A 16443-nucleotide genomic window follows, 5' to 3' on the forward strand; every position below is an offset into this window, starting at 1 on the left:
TTTAAATAGATAAATCAAGCTGTCTTTTAGAAAAATATTTTTATTTTATTATTATTATTATATATATATATATATATATAATATATAATATATATATATATATATATATATATATATATATATATATATATATATATATATATATATGTGTGTGTGTGTGCGTGGCTAAAAAAAGGTAACACAAGCTTTAAATATTTATAATGCAATATCTTAATGTATTCGGTATTGCAGAATTTTTACAAAAATTCTTCATTAAACGACGAATCAACTAAAATTGCGGAAATCTTTATAAGCGAAGATACCTCTTTGATGGAATTTTTTTTTCTAAAACTTGTTGCAATCTATTATCTGTAGGATTACTTTACATAGAGATTTGAAATCGTTTTTGGTGGAATTACTTAATATTTACAAAAATTACATGAACATTCATTCTTATTAACATCATTCTTAATTTCTATTTTATAATTAAAGCATCATATCTTAAAAATACCGTGTCTTGTTTCATTGTTTAATATCCTATTATTTGTAATTGTTTCGGTCCCAGCAGATCTTCCTTTCGCATATGAGTGCCAACGTGTACGCACACATCTACAGGCGCACACGTTGGCACTCACCAATGAAAGAAAGTCTCGTTAAATCAGGAACACCAACTGCTTAACTGTGTTGCTTAGTTTATGTCTTCAACATTCAATATTACTCTTTGTAAGAGAGAGAGAGAAAGAGAATAATGTGTTTTAACATTAACTTTATGGATAATTCAGTATTTTCTAAACTGGCCTTCTTCAACAGGCTTATTTTATTATAAGTGTGCTGCAACTGTTTCAAAGACATCGAACTTTAGTTTTAGTCAGTAAATGATAGCATATTACAGCACATGTTGATACTCACCTTTCATAGTTGAAACAATTACATAGGTTTTTTGTGTGATGTTAAAATAAAATTTGGACTTGATAAATGCAAAATATGCAGAAAGTATTGCAAGCAGTAAATCACGCAGTAGAACAGGAGCCATCGAACAGAGAGAATTCATCCATGCAGTTTCGAAGATTATTTTCATCCAGATATACCCTTAAAACAAATAAATTATATTTTGTGATAAGCTTTTATGTTCTCACTTTTTTAATTATATATTTGCAACTCAGTCCTTTTATATATGATAACCAACGTATGCACTACAAGTGCATATATTGGTGCTTACTAATAAAGAGAATCTTTTTAATTGATACATCTCAATGATACCATATTTGCCAAGAAAATATCTTGCAACGAGTAACACAAAATATAAACAATAATTTAAAAAATTGAAATTAAATTAATAAGATTATTTTTATTAATTTATTTGCAATGAGATTAAAACAAAAAGAGAAAACATATAAAAAAAAAGAAATTAAAATATTTTCTCAACGAATTAAAATATTTAACAATAGTAGAGGACAATGCAGAATTTTTTAGAACAGTGAAAAAAAAGATTAAAAATGGATAGTAGAAAAATTCGGAATTAAATTAAAACAGTTTACTAAAATAATAAGATCAAAATGTGCAAATGAGAGATATTATAAACGATATAATGCAATAAAAATTCAATGAGGCAATTCTGCAAAAACTTACTTGGCTTCAACAATCGCCTGTTCTCGTGGTTGACGATTATCATTATTATATAATATGGTGATTACTGATAAGAGCGAGATATACAGGCCAACGGTTCGACGTTATCAAACTGCTGTACTAACGAGCCGCAAATGTAGTAAAATGGAGGGAAATTTCCGTACCAATTTTAGAATCCTCTCATTCTCTTTCCATCTTCATGTGTTGTCTATAATGCCTTCCTCGATCAAGCTTGTCACTATTAGATTTCACCATTATCAGAAATATAGTATAAGATTCGTATTATAGTATATGATACGTATTACATTTAGAATATTCCATTGCCATCGCAATCTCACCATCGCAGTATTTGCGTCCAAGTCCGAGTCCAACAGAAGAAGAGACGCCACGCCATGCCACCATGCCAAAGATGCCACGCCATCACTTCCACCAGACTGTATTTCCGTTTCGGGCATTAGAGCTATTACACACGAAATTGCATAGCTGCATATGCATAAGACTATATGGACCAATAAGCATCGAGTATTAAGTCGCCATATTGACTTCATAACATAATATTCGATGCTCATTGGTCCATAATCTTATGCTATGCATATGCAGCTGTGCAATTTTGTGTGTGATGGCCTTTAGTCCCGATTTACAATAGACAATTTAGTCCTAAGCCTTAAGAAATTGACCAATCACAGTCGAGTATTCTCTTCATACTTGATTATGATTGGTCAATCTCCTTAACATCTCATTGTAGATGACGCTTTATGCAAAATCTATAGCAGAGAGAAGACTGAGAGATGTCATGGCTCGCTTTTAGGTGATCCCTGGAAGCGATACTTCCTCTGTGGACATTAAAAACGTGAACATGAACTACAAAGCCAATGTCCACGAATGTTCTCAGAGGATAACATATACATATGTCTCTCTGATAATATAAATAATATAAATAAAAATATAAATAATTTATTATATAAAAATATTAGTATGTTCTCTCTTTTCACACTATTATTTATTTATTTATTTATGTGTCTTCTTTTTCTTTTCAATATCATTTATTTACTTATTTATTTAGCTCGCTATAAGTCAATCTTTTAAAAAGCAAAACTAAATATTATAAAATTTGACTTCGGAAAAGCGCGGTAAAATAATCGAATAAATACAAATATTATAATTAACTCCGTGATAAATAGTTTAATAAATAATCAATTTTAATCAATAAATTAAAATATTTTCATAATTTAATATTCCATGCTAATGTATATTTTATAATATATAAAATATTTCGGCAACGAATTATCGATAACATATATATATATATATATATATAAGAGAATTATATATATATATATATAAGAGAATTAAATATATTCTTCCGATCATCGATACTTATTACATTATTTTTTTAACAATATTAGAATTAAATATATTTCGATGAACGCTTTAAATTTTCTCCTTGGTAATTAAACAATATACAATTTAATCGAGAATCGATTAAATGATAGGAATCCAAGATATTAAATAATTACTTTGATGATTGCGATCTTCACGGACAATAATTATTATTTTAACACTTAGAGTCAAAAATATATTTCATCCGAGTCACTTTATCGTTCTTGACAATCTAAATATAATTTGGATTGTGAGTGAACACGAAGTAAAACAATCGAATCATAGATGCAAATAATTAACATAACGAAAAGATTCATGATAAATTGTTAAATAAATAATGAATTTTAATCAATATATTAAATCAATATATTAATCAATATATTAAAATACTTCCATAATTTAATATTCCGCGTTAATGTATATTTTATAATATATAAAATATAAAAATATTTTAGCAACAAATTATCGATAACGCCGCGTTAAAATACATTTTGATCAATGAATTAAATATTCTCAATCCTTTTTAATTAAACAATATACAATTTAATCAAGAATTAATTGATTAAGTGATACGAATCCAAAATATTAAATAATCATTTCGATCATTGCGATCTTTACGGACAATAATTATTATTTTAATACTTAAAGTCAAATATATTTCATCCGTGTTGTTTTATTGTTCGACAATCTGATAATCTAAATATAATTATAATCTAAATATAATTTAGATTATGAAGGAATACGAAATAAAACAATCGAATTATAAATGCAAATAATTAGCATAACATAAAGACTTCATGATGAATAGTTTAATAAATAATCGCGTAAACATAATATAACAATTCGTCATGTAACAATTCTTTTAAGAAAATAACCAGTATATTGAAACGGTTTCACTGGTCAATTGATCGGTTTTTATATCAGTAATTAAATCGATGACGAAACTGTTTCAATATACTGATTATTTATTTTAAAAGTTTATTCATTGTTGCCGCGATGTTAACGTACGGAATAAACGGAATACATTCGTAAGTTACAATTTTATTATTAATAAATAGTTGATTTGACCATTGCTCTTTCCATTATTCAAAATACTAGATTATACGATTGGAATATAATTAGAATATCATTTCGAAACACGCATTTTGCATGGTGCGTTCATTTAATTAAGCAATTAAAAAGAATCGAATGCAATTAAGAACCAATGTGTGTGACCGGAATAAAAATTATAAATTATCATTTTGTTGCAATCCTTAGGAACAATAATTATTCTTCTTTTAATATTTATAATTAAGAATATTTCGTCCGATGCTTTATCATATAATTATGTGATGATTTAAATATACATAATTCGTCTGAGAACGCGCAGTGAAATGAACGCGATCAAATGAAAAAATCGAATAATTAACATAATGGAAAGCCTTGTGATGTATATTAATCGTTTAATAAATAATTAATCTATGTGTACATGTGTGTGTGACTTTAAAAATATACTTGTATATAAATTCAATTTTCGTATATGTATGTCATAGTACGAGTAAAATATTTCGGAAGCGAGGTCAATAACACGACGTTCGGCCTTGATGACGTAGCGCTGTATTGTTTACATAGGCGAAGACCTTGTATCATTCGCACGGCGACATTCCAGTAGTAAAGTAGTGATACGGAACACTTCGTATTATTGAATTCTTTTTCTAACACTGCGATCGCGATTAATATCGAAATATAATTCGGTACGACTATTACAATTAACAATTAATTAACTCTTAATGAATAACATGAAACTATATGGCGATGATACATCCATCGAAACGCGATCCTTCGTTATTCCAAAAATTGAAACAAAAGAGGCAAAAATTATAAATACATAGACGATCTTGTATTATTCACACGACATTCCAACGGCAAAGCAATGATACAAAACGCTTCGTATTATTGAATTCTTTTCCTAAACGCGATCGCGATTAGTATTGAAATATAATTCGCTATGCTATTCTAGAGCGAATCGTACTTCTTTATCCCTTATACAATATATTAATGTGCATTTCTCATGTAATTATTCCGCGATCGGGAGTGTCGTGCAAAGTGTCTCGCGATCGTTCGATGTATAATTAATTATTATTATTCCTATTTTCGGAAGTGAATGTGAGTGCTACCAAGAAATAGCAAAGAACGAAAAAAGGAGAAAAGGGAGAAAAACATCGAACAACACATATGGAGCAACGAAATATAAAATGTAAGTCATTTATAAATTATTTATCATTCATGTTACTTTTAGACATATTGCCTGTTCCTATTTCACCTTTTCGAATTTATTCTTAATTATCATCTAGCATATATAAAAAATATTTCAGTTTTTATTTTAAAATATTCCAAATAATATAATAAAATATTTTTCGTGTTAATTGATATTTCAAGATAGTTCAATATTTTATAAAATATTTCACAATAATGTAATTATTATATACTTTATATATAAGAATTGGATATTTTTAAATAGACTGAATTTTTATTAAAAGTTTATATTCAAGATAATGCTTGATAATTATAATTTACAATATTAAATATCTGTTTGAAAGGCAAAAAAATTGATTGCGCATAATAATTAATTTTACAATCAATTAATTTAGATACTTAATTTTATTAGAAAATAGATTTATAAAAATATTAAAATTGAATGTATTTGCATTTAATTTGTGTTTAGCCTTTGCGTAATGATTAATATTCGCGTTAGATGTTCCATATATGTAGCATCCCGAATTTTTCCTGACCTAAATAATCCGCGCGGACTGCTGAGCTAAATACTCCACGCGGACTCAATCGATAGCCAATAAGCATAGTTCCTCGATCCTTAAATCCAATAGAAAACCCGGATTTTGTCACTCGCGTCGTATCTCACGTCTTATTCGCGTTTCTTCTCGCATCCTTGTCGCATTCTCGTTGCATCCTTTTCTCTAATTGCTTTTAAAGGGCAAGCTCGAGCCTCGACTCGGTCTTATCTATTGTAACTCGATATGAACATAAAAACCCGATATGAAGATAAAAACTAAGCCAAAATAATACCGATTTTCATGTCCGCCTGTCATCACTTTCTTATCGCGTACAAGATTTATGTCTCAATTTAGTTACACACAAATGTACTCGCACAAATGTATTTCATATATTTCAGTTACTTATACACTCGTTTGTACGGTGTAGTTTTGAGCATTTTCTTTTTAAATTCGATTTATTAAAGGTGTACTTTATATATTATTCATATATTACAATTAAAGCAATCAATGTCATCTGTATAAATGTTAGATATACATATATTCTTTTGTTTTTCAGCTATAAAATATTGTTGTAATTAACGTACATTAATTTATTAATAATTTCGATTTGCATTTAGAAAACAATATATTTAAAACATTTTAACTATATCTTCTAAAAAATTATTTGCAGATTTTAAAAACACATTTATTGTTCTATATAAATAATTCGCAAAAAATGTTATAAAAAGACAATGCTTATTTAAATGAGAAATACGCTGTATTATATTTTAATCAATAAAAATTTTCATTGATTCAGTTTAAGATAGTATGTTTTATATATACAATTAGACAACTATCCAGATTGCTTTTATCTTTCGGTCGACATTTCGTTCATATAAGAACGGAAATAAATAATAAGAAAAAGAATTAAGCAGTTATATATTAATATGAACGCGGTTGCAAATCTAAGGAGCAGCAATTGTGATAATAATTATTATATATAATATATAGAATATAATATTATATATAATATAATTATTATATAATTTTCTCATTGTTATTTATTATTCTAACATCTCTGTAAATTAGATTCCAATTTTTTTTTATTAAAGAAAATGATCGTCGTGTACCTAATCTTTTATTCAATAATATTCATATAAGTAGACATTACAATGAGGAAAAAAAATTTTATTTTAACTAAATGCTTACATACTTATTTCGTACATGACGTAAAAATCAGAAGCGCTATAATGAGTCAGATTACATTATTGAATGATATAATCAATCCCACACACAAATTATATATAATTATCGATAACGCGGCGTTCGACTTTGGCAATATAAAATATAAACAGTAGCGCACTATATGTTACCGATTTGTCATCATTTGCACGGTGGCTCGCTCCAGTAATAAAGTAATGGTAAGAAACGTTTCGTATACAGTAATTTTTTAATTAAAAACGATTACGATTAGTATCGAAATGTAATTTGCTATAAATATTAACAAAAATTAATTAATTAAAAAGTAATTAACGACATGAAAATGTACCACAACGATAAATATTTATCGAATCATAATCATTCACTACCGCGATTAAAAATTGAAACAGAGGATATACAAAAGGTGATAAGAGAATTAAATATAATCTTCCGATCATCGATGCTGATTATAATATTTCTTTAACAATATTAGAATTAAATATATTTCTATCAATGCTTTAAATTTTCTCAATCCTTGTTAAATAAACAATATACAATTTAATCGAGAATCGATTAAATAATAGGAATCCAAGATATTATTAATTAATCACTTTGATGATTGCGATCTTCACGGACAATAATTATTATTTTAATACTTAGAGTCACAAATATATTTTATCCGAGTCACTTTATCGTTCTTGACAATCTAAATATAATTTAGATTGTGAGAGAACACGAAGTAAAACAATTAACAATGTGAGAGAACACGAAGTAAAACAATTATAGATGCAAATAATTAATATTTTTAATCAATAAATTAAAATACTTTCATAATTTAATATTCCGCGATAATGTATATATTATAATATATAAAATATAAAAATATTTCAGCAACTATTTCAACAAATTATCAATGACGGTGACTCTTGAGTAATAAAGTAGTGGTGAAAAACGCTAATTATATTGTAATTCTTTTACTAAACACGATTACGATTAGAATCGAAAATAATTTGCTATGAATATTAATAAAAATTAATTAACGACATGAAACTGTATCGCAACGATAAATCTTTATCGTATCGCAATCATTCATTACTGCGATTAAAAATTGAAACGGAGGATATATAAAAGGGGATAACAGAATTAAATATAATTTTCCGATCATCGAACCTTATTATAATATTTCTTTATAATATTAGAATATAATATTAGAATTAAATATATTTTGACTAATGCTTTAAATTTTCTCAATCTTTGTTAATTAAATGCACAATTTAACCGAAAAATGATTAAATTATAGGGATTTAAAATATTAAATAATCACTTTGATAATTGCGATTTCTACGGACAATAATTATTATTTTAATATTTAGAATCACAAATATATTTCATACGTATTACTTTATCGTTTTACTTGATAATTTAAATATAATTTAGGATGTGAGAAAACGCAAAGTAAAACAATCGAATTATAGATGCAAATAATTAGCATAACAAAAGACTGCGTGAATTGTATGAAAAATAATTAATTTTAATCAATAAATTAAATACTTTAATAATTTAATTTTTTACGTTAATGTATATTTTATAATATATAAAATATTTCGGTAACGAATTATCGATAACACGATGTTTGATTTTGGCAATATAAAATATAAACAGTAGCGCGCTATACGGTGCCGCTTTGTCATCATTCGTACGGTGACTCTCGAGTAATAAAGTAGTGGTAAGAATCGTTTTGTATATTATAATTTTTTTACTAAACATGATTACAATTAGTATGGAAACATAATTTACTATAAATTTTAATAAAAATTAATTAACTAAAAATTATTTAGCGACATGAAACAGTATAGCAACGATAAATCTTTATCATTGCAATCATTGATTACCGCGATTAAAAATTGAAACAAATTATACATAAAAGAGGATAAAAGATTATTTTGTGATATTTCGATCATCGATCCTTATTAGAATATTTCTTTATAATATTAGAATATAATATTAGAATTAAATATATATTGATTCGATGCTTTAAGTTTTCTGAATCCTTCTAAATATACAATTTAATCGATAATCGATGAAATTATAAGAACTTAAAATATTAAATAATCACTTTGATAATTGCGATTTTTACGGACAATAATTATTATTTTAATATTTAGAATCGCAAATATATTTCATCCGTGTTATTTTATTATTCTACTTAATAATCTAAATATAATTTGGGATGTGAGAGAACGCGAAGTAAAACAATCGATTTATAGAAGCAAATAATTAGCATAACAAAAGACTGCGTGAATTGTATGATAAATAATTAATTTTAATCAATAAATTAAATACTTTAATAATTTAATATTTTACGTTAATGTATATTTTATAATATATAAAATATTTCGGTAACGAATTATCGATAACACGATGTTTGATTTTGGCAATATAAAATATAAACAGTAGCGCGCTATATGGTGCCGCTTTGTCATCATTCGTACGGTGACTCTCGAGTAATAAAGTAGTGGTAAGAATCGTTTTGTATATTATAATTTTTTTACTAAACATGATTACAATTAGTATGGAAACATAATTTACTATAAATTTTAATAAGAATTAGTTAACTAAAAATTAATTAGCGACATGAATCAGTATAGCAACGATAAATCTTTATCATTGCAATCATTGATTACCGCGATTAAAAATTGAAACAAATTATACATAAAAGAGGATAAAAGATTATTTTGTGATATTTCGATCATCGATCCTTATTAGAATATTTCTTTATAATATTAGAATATAATATTAGAATTAAATATATATTGATTCAATGCTTTAAGTTTTCTGAATTTTTCTAAATACACAATTTAATCGATAATCGATGAAATTATAGGGATTTAAAATATTAAATAATCACTTTGATAATTGCGATTTTTACGAACAATAATTATTATTTTAATATTTAGTATCGCAAATATGTTTCATCCGTATTATTTTATCATTCTACTTGATAATCTAAATATAATTTGGGATGTGAGAGAACGCGAAGTAAAACAATCGATTTATAGAAGCAAATAATTAGCATAACAAAAGACTGCGTGAATTGTATGATAAATAATTAATTTTAATCAATAAATTAAATACTTTCATAATTTAATATTTTACGTTAATGTATATTTCATAATATATAAAATATTTCGGTAACGAATTATCGATGACACGATGTACGATTTTGGCAATATAAAATATAAACAGTAGCGCTCTATACGGTGCCGCTTTGTTATCATTCGTACTGTGACTCTCGAGTAATAAAGTAGTGGTAAGAATCGTTTTGTATATTATAATTTTTTTACTAAACATGATTACAATTAGTATGGAAACATAATTTACTATAAATTTGAATAAAAATTAATTAACTAAAAATTAATTAGCGACATGAAACAGTATAGCAACGATAAATCTTTATCATTGCAATCATTGATTACCGCGATTAAAAATTGAAACAAATTATACATAAAAGAAGATAAAAGATTATGTTGTGATATTTCGATCATCGATCCTTATTAGAATATTTCTTTATAATATTAGAATATAATATTAGAATTAAATATATATTGATTCGATGCTTTAAGTTTTCTGAATCCTTCTAAATACACAATTTAATCGATAATCGATGAAATTATAGGGATTTAAAATATTAAATAATCACTTTGATAATTGCGATTTTTACGGACAATAATTATTATTTTAATATTTAGAATCGCAAATATATTTCATCCGTGTTATTTTATCGTTCTACTTGATAATCTAAATATAATTTGGGATGTGAGAGAACGCGAAGTAAAACAATCGATTTATAGAAGCAAATAATTAGCATAACAAAAGACTGCGTGAATTGTATGATAAATAATTAATTTTAATCAATAAATTAAATACTTTCATAATTTAATATTTTACGTTAATGTATATTTCATAATATATAAAATATTTCGGTAACGATAACAAATTATCGATAACACGATGTACGATTTTGGCAATATAAAATATAAACAGTAGCGCTCTATACGGTGCCGCTTTGTCATCATTCGTACTGTGACTCTCGAGTAATAAAGTAGTGGTAAGAATCGTTTTGTATATTATAATTTTTTTACTAAACATGATTACAATTAGTATGGAAACATAATTTACTATAAATTTTAATAAAAATTAATTAATTAAAAATTAATTAGCGACATGAAACAGTAGCAACGATAAATCTTTATCGAATCGCAATCATTCATTACTGCGATTAAAAATTGTAACTGATTATGCATAAAAGAGTATAAGAGATTATGTTCTGATATTTCGATCATCGATGCTTATTATAATATTTCTTTATAATATTAGAATATAATATTAGAATTTAATATATTTCAACCAATGCTTTAAATTTTCTTAATTTTTGTTAATTAAATACACAATTTAATCGAAATCTTATTATGCAAATTTAAATTTATATGCTATATTTCAAAATAAATTTGAAATTATATATATATATATATATATATATATATTATATTATATATTATATATTATATATTATATATTATATATTATATATTATTAAATGGAGTGAGAGTAAAGGATTTGAGAGCTTTTACTCTCCATTTAATTATTTTTTATAGAGAGCTTATTAATTACAATTATTATATTATATTATATTATATATAAAAAAATTATATATAATATAACCCTCCCATGGGGTACACCTTGTCGTGGTGGGAGGGCTTAGTACTTGGATGGCGCCTTGAGATTTATTTTAAATTTTTCTATTTACAATAAATCTTATGGTGCCTGAAAAGGAAGCGAAGTACCCTTTCGCGTCGTCGGTGCCGTCAACGTGCCGCGGACGGCTGTGCTTCGTAACCGCGTTTTCGCGTTATAGCATTCTCGCGTTATCGCGTTTTCGCGTTTTCAAAATCCCAATTTCGTTTTTGTCAACGAGTCTCTCCTTCCGACGCCAACTAACTGGGATGTTTCATCGAGTCGTTGCTTTGCGACGTACTCGCGCCTTGTGCAACGTGGCACTTGGTGATGCCGGCCGCGCAGAACGTATGTCCAGTACAAAATGTACATGGGCGCGCGGGTTCGATGCTTCGCGCTCGATCGGCTTAGTGATGAACACGCTCTGCTTCGTCAATTGATTTGGCCCGAATCGGTTAGAACTCGATCGATTGTTCGAAATGGTCGTCAATGGGTCCCTTCTCTTTGCTCGTCTACTCTACAGCCACACGCCTAGCGTGTGTTAACCCTGTCGAGGAGTCGAGTGGATTCCCCTAGGCACGATTTTCGCTCGGTAAAAGGGGTTGCCTCCCCATTTTCTAAATTGCTGAATGTTAGCTTTTAAAAAATGTGGGTATCCTCTTCTTTTACCGTCTATCAGCCTTGTGTACTGCGCTAGTGATATAGCATCCGTGCGGGTCACTTGAAATCGTGCTTAGCGGGTCCAGGTTCGATATGAGATAGGATAATTATGCGCGAAAAAGAGCTGGTGAACTTTATTTTCCTCTATTCCGTCAATCGTTTTCGTCTTCTTTCCGGTTCGGGCCTAATCTTTGCTCGTTGTATCGTTGCATTCCCGACCTGTTGGCTCGAAATTGATTCTCGCGAAATGAAATGGGATTTTCGCTCGTACCGAAACCGGGAGTGTCGGACATAGTATATATATATTAAATATATACATCGCGCGACAAAATTTTTAATCGTACCGAATTAGTGCGGGAGTGCCGTTTAGTATCGCGCGTAAAATAACGAAAATAGCGATATAAAAATATCGCTCGTGAGTGCGGGAGTGCCGTTGAAAGTATCGCGCGTCAACAACATGAGAGGAGGAGGAGGCCTGGGAGAGGCATCTTGCATCGGCGGAGCAACCTGATGGTGAATATTTATTATTTGTATATCAATTGTTATAAATCGTACGCATAATAATTCGATCTTATTATTTAAATGAATTAAAGAGAAAATTAGAGAGAAAGATTTTTATAAAAGTTATATAAAACTTTTTAAAAAACTTTCTTAAAAAACAGTTTTAAAATTTTATAAAAATTTTCCACACGTGTTTATCTCTGCTTATTATTTTACACATCGGATATAAAATTCCGCGCGATAAAAATTTTTTGAAATATTGATTGCATTTTGTGAGCATTAATATAAATGAATTTTATATTTGTATGTTACAGACAACTAGCTTCGATAACAACAACTCCGCTGTTGCGCATCAGTGTCGGTGAGTGAGAAAAACTTTTATTTAATTTTAAGGTAACGGATTCGTAGAGATTGTAGATGTAGATTGTAGATTGTAGATTGTAGATTGTAGATTGTAGAGTGTGAATTGTAGAGTAAGTCCGTTGCCTTAAAATGGATGAGCTATGATAGATTAAATTAAATAACTTTTAATAAATTCTTTCGAAAAGCTTTGCATCTATTGCGAAAATATATTGAAGTATTAATTTAAAAAAGAGAATCTCAAGAAAAGAAAATTTTTTTTGTAAAGACTTGACTAGTTTATTAAATCAAGAGCACGCATTAATAATTTTAACAATTTTATCAATTTTTGATACTACTTTATTCTTATAACGCGCACTTATTTTATTCTAATTTCTTATATCATAGCTCATCCATTGTAGAATTGTTTGTAGATATTGTTTTTAAATTTTACTTTAACTTAAAATAAAGCCAAACGATTAATTAATTAAATAATTGTAATATCATAAAAGTTATACACATACATGAATTTTATATTTTATTAGAAAATATAGTATATAGAAATTTGTAGTAATTGGCTTTATTTGAGTTAAAATAAAGTTATATTCAAATATTTAAGAAACGATCGTAAAATCGAGCGATCGTTACGATGAGCGTGAAATATTTACGCTCATTTGCCGGTAATTAATCGGCAAAAGAAGAGTGTTTATCTCCTTTTTCGATCTCTGATTAGAGATCGAGCGAGAAAGTGGCCAGAATCAACGAAAAGTAAGTTCAATTGGCCTGAAGAAAAGTTTTACGTACAATAGTACGTAATGTCGGACATTATTCACGCGGTTAGGTACATGCGGTTAGAGAATGTAATNTATTAATTAAATAGTTGATTTTGACAGTTGCTCTTTCATTAGATTTCAAAATACTCAGATTAATACGATTGTGAATATATTAGAATATCATTTCAAACCACAGCATTTTGCATGGTGCGTTCATTTAATAAGGCACATTTAAAAAGAATCGAATGCAATTAAGACCAATGTGTGTGACGGATATAAAAATTATAAAATTTATCATTTGTTTCAATCCTTAGGTAAACCAATAATTATTTCTTCTTTTAATATTTATATTAAGAATAATTTCGTCCGATGGCTTTATCATAATACTATTATTGATGATTTAAATATACATAATTCGTCTGAAGAACGCGCAGTGAAATAACGCGATCAATATGAAGAAAATCGAATAATTACAATAATGGAAAGCCTTGTTGATGTTAATTAATCGTTTAAATAATAATTATCTATGTGTTACATGTGTGTGTGATCTTAAAAAATAATACTTGTATATAAATTCAGATTTCGTATATGTATTGTCATAGGTACGAGTAAAATATTTCGGAAGCGAGGTCAGATAACGACGTTTCGCTTGATGACGTAGGCGCTGTATTTTTTTAACATAGGCGAGACCTTTATCAATTCCGCGACGGCGACATTCCTAGTAGTAAAGTATGGATAACAGGAACCTTCGTATTATTGAATTCTTTTCTAACATTGCGATCGCGATTAATATCGAAATATAATTCGGTACGACTATTACAATTAACAATTAATTAACTCTTAATGAATAACATGAAACTGATATGGCGATGATACATCCATCGAAACGCGATCCTTCGTTATTCCAAAAATTGAAAAAAAGAGGCAAAAATTATAAATACATAGACGATCTTGTATTATCCCACGACATTCCAACGGCAAAGCAATGATACAAAACGCTTCGTATTATTGAATTCTTTTCCTAAACGCGATCGCGATTAGTATTGAAATATAATTCGCTATGCTATTCTAGAGCGAATCGTACTTCTTTTTATCCCTTATACAATATATTAATGTGCATTTCTCATGTATTATTCCGCGATCGGGAGTGTCGTGCAAAGTGTCTCGCGATCGTTCGATGTATAATTAATTATTATTATTCTTTTTCGGAAGTGAATGTGAGTGCTACCAAGAAATAGCAAAGACGAAAAAAGGAGAAAAGGGAGAAAAACATCGAACAACACATATGGAGCAACGAAATATAAAATGTAAGTCATTTATAAATTATTTATCATTCATGTTACTTTTAGACATATTGCCTGTTCCTATTTCACCTTTTTCGAATTTATTCTTAATTATCATCTAGCATATATAAAAAATATTTCAGTTTTTATTTTAAAATATTCCAAATAATATAATAAAATATTTTTCGTGTTAATTGATATTTCAAGATAGTTCAATATTTTATAAAATATTTCACAATAATGTAATTATTATATACTTATATATAAGAATTGATATTTTTAAATAGACTGAATTTTTATTAAAAGTTTATATTCAAGATAATGCTTGATAATTTAATTTACAATATTAAATATCTGTTTGAAAGGCAAAAAAATTGATTGCGCGTAATAATTAATTTTACAATCAATTAATTTAGATACTTAATTTTATTAGAAAATAGATTTATAAAAATATTAAAATTGAATGTATTTGCATTTAATTTGTGTTTAGCCTTTGCGTAATGATTAATATTCGCGTTAGATGTTCCATATATGTAGCATCCCGAATTTTTCCTGACCTAAATAATCCGCGCGGACTGCTGAGCTAAATACTCCACGCGGACTCAATCGATAGCCAATAAGCATAGTTCCTCGATCCTTAAATCCAATAGAAAACCCGGATTTTGTCACTCGCGTCGTATTCTCACGTCTTATTCGCGTTTCTTCTCGCATCCTTGTCGCATTCTCGTTGCATCCTTTTCTCTAATTGCTTTTTAAAGGGCAAGCTCGAGCCTCGACTCGGTCTTATCTATTGTAACTCGATATGAACATAAAAACTCGATATGAAGATAAAAACTAAGCCAAAATAATACCGATTTTCATGTCCGCCTGTCATCACTTTCTTATCGCGTACAAGATTTATGTCTCAATTTAGTTACACACAAATGTACTCGCACAAATGTATTTCATATATTTCAGTTACTTATACACTCGTTTGTACGGTGTAGTTTTGAGCATTTTCTTTTTAAATTCGATTTATTAAAGGTGTACTTTATATATTATTCATATATTACAATTAAAGCAATCAATGTCATCTGTATAAATGTTAGATATACATATATTCTTTTGTTTTTCAGCTATAAAATATTGTTGTAATTAACGTACATTAATTTATTAATAATTTCGATTTGCATTTAGAAAACAATATATTTAAAACATTTTAACTATATCTTCTAAAAA

The 16443-nt window shown here is 27.6% G+C and overlaps 1 long non-coding RNA gene across 2 annotated transcripts; it reads right to left on the reverse strand.

Moving 5' to 3' along the window:
* Nucleotides 1-163: 163 nt before the first annotated feature.
* LOC105255020 lies at nt 164-2044 on the reverse strand. Of its 2 annotated transcripts, XR_889493.3 has the most exons (4): nt 1944-2044; nt 1609-1843; nt 889-1068; nt 164-816 (listed from the first exon to the last, which is right to left on the reverse strand). It is a non-coding gene; the product is annotated as an uncharacterized LOC105255020 (long non-coding RNA). The 2 variants fall into 2 exon arrangements; XR_889492.3 differs by having other exon boundaries at nt 164-1068.
* Nucleotides 2045-16443: the final 14399 nt, after the last annotated feature.

Source organism: Camponotus floridanus, unplaced genomic scaffold, assembly GCF_003227725.1.
Source record: "Camponotus floridanus strain SB8 unplaced genomic scaffold, Cflo_v7.5 scaffold99, whole genome shotgun sequence".
NCBI classification, from domain to species: Eukaryota; Metazoa; Arthropoda; class Insecta; order Hymenoptera; family Formicidae; genus Camponotus; species Camponotus floridanus.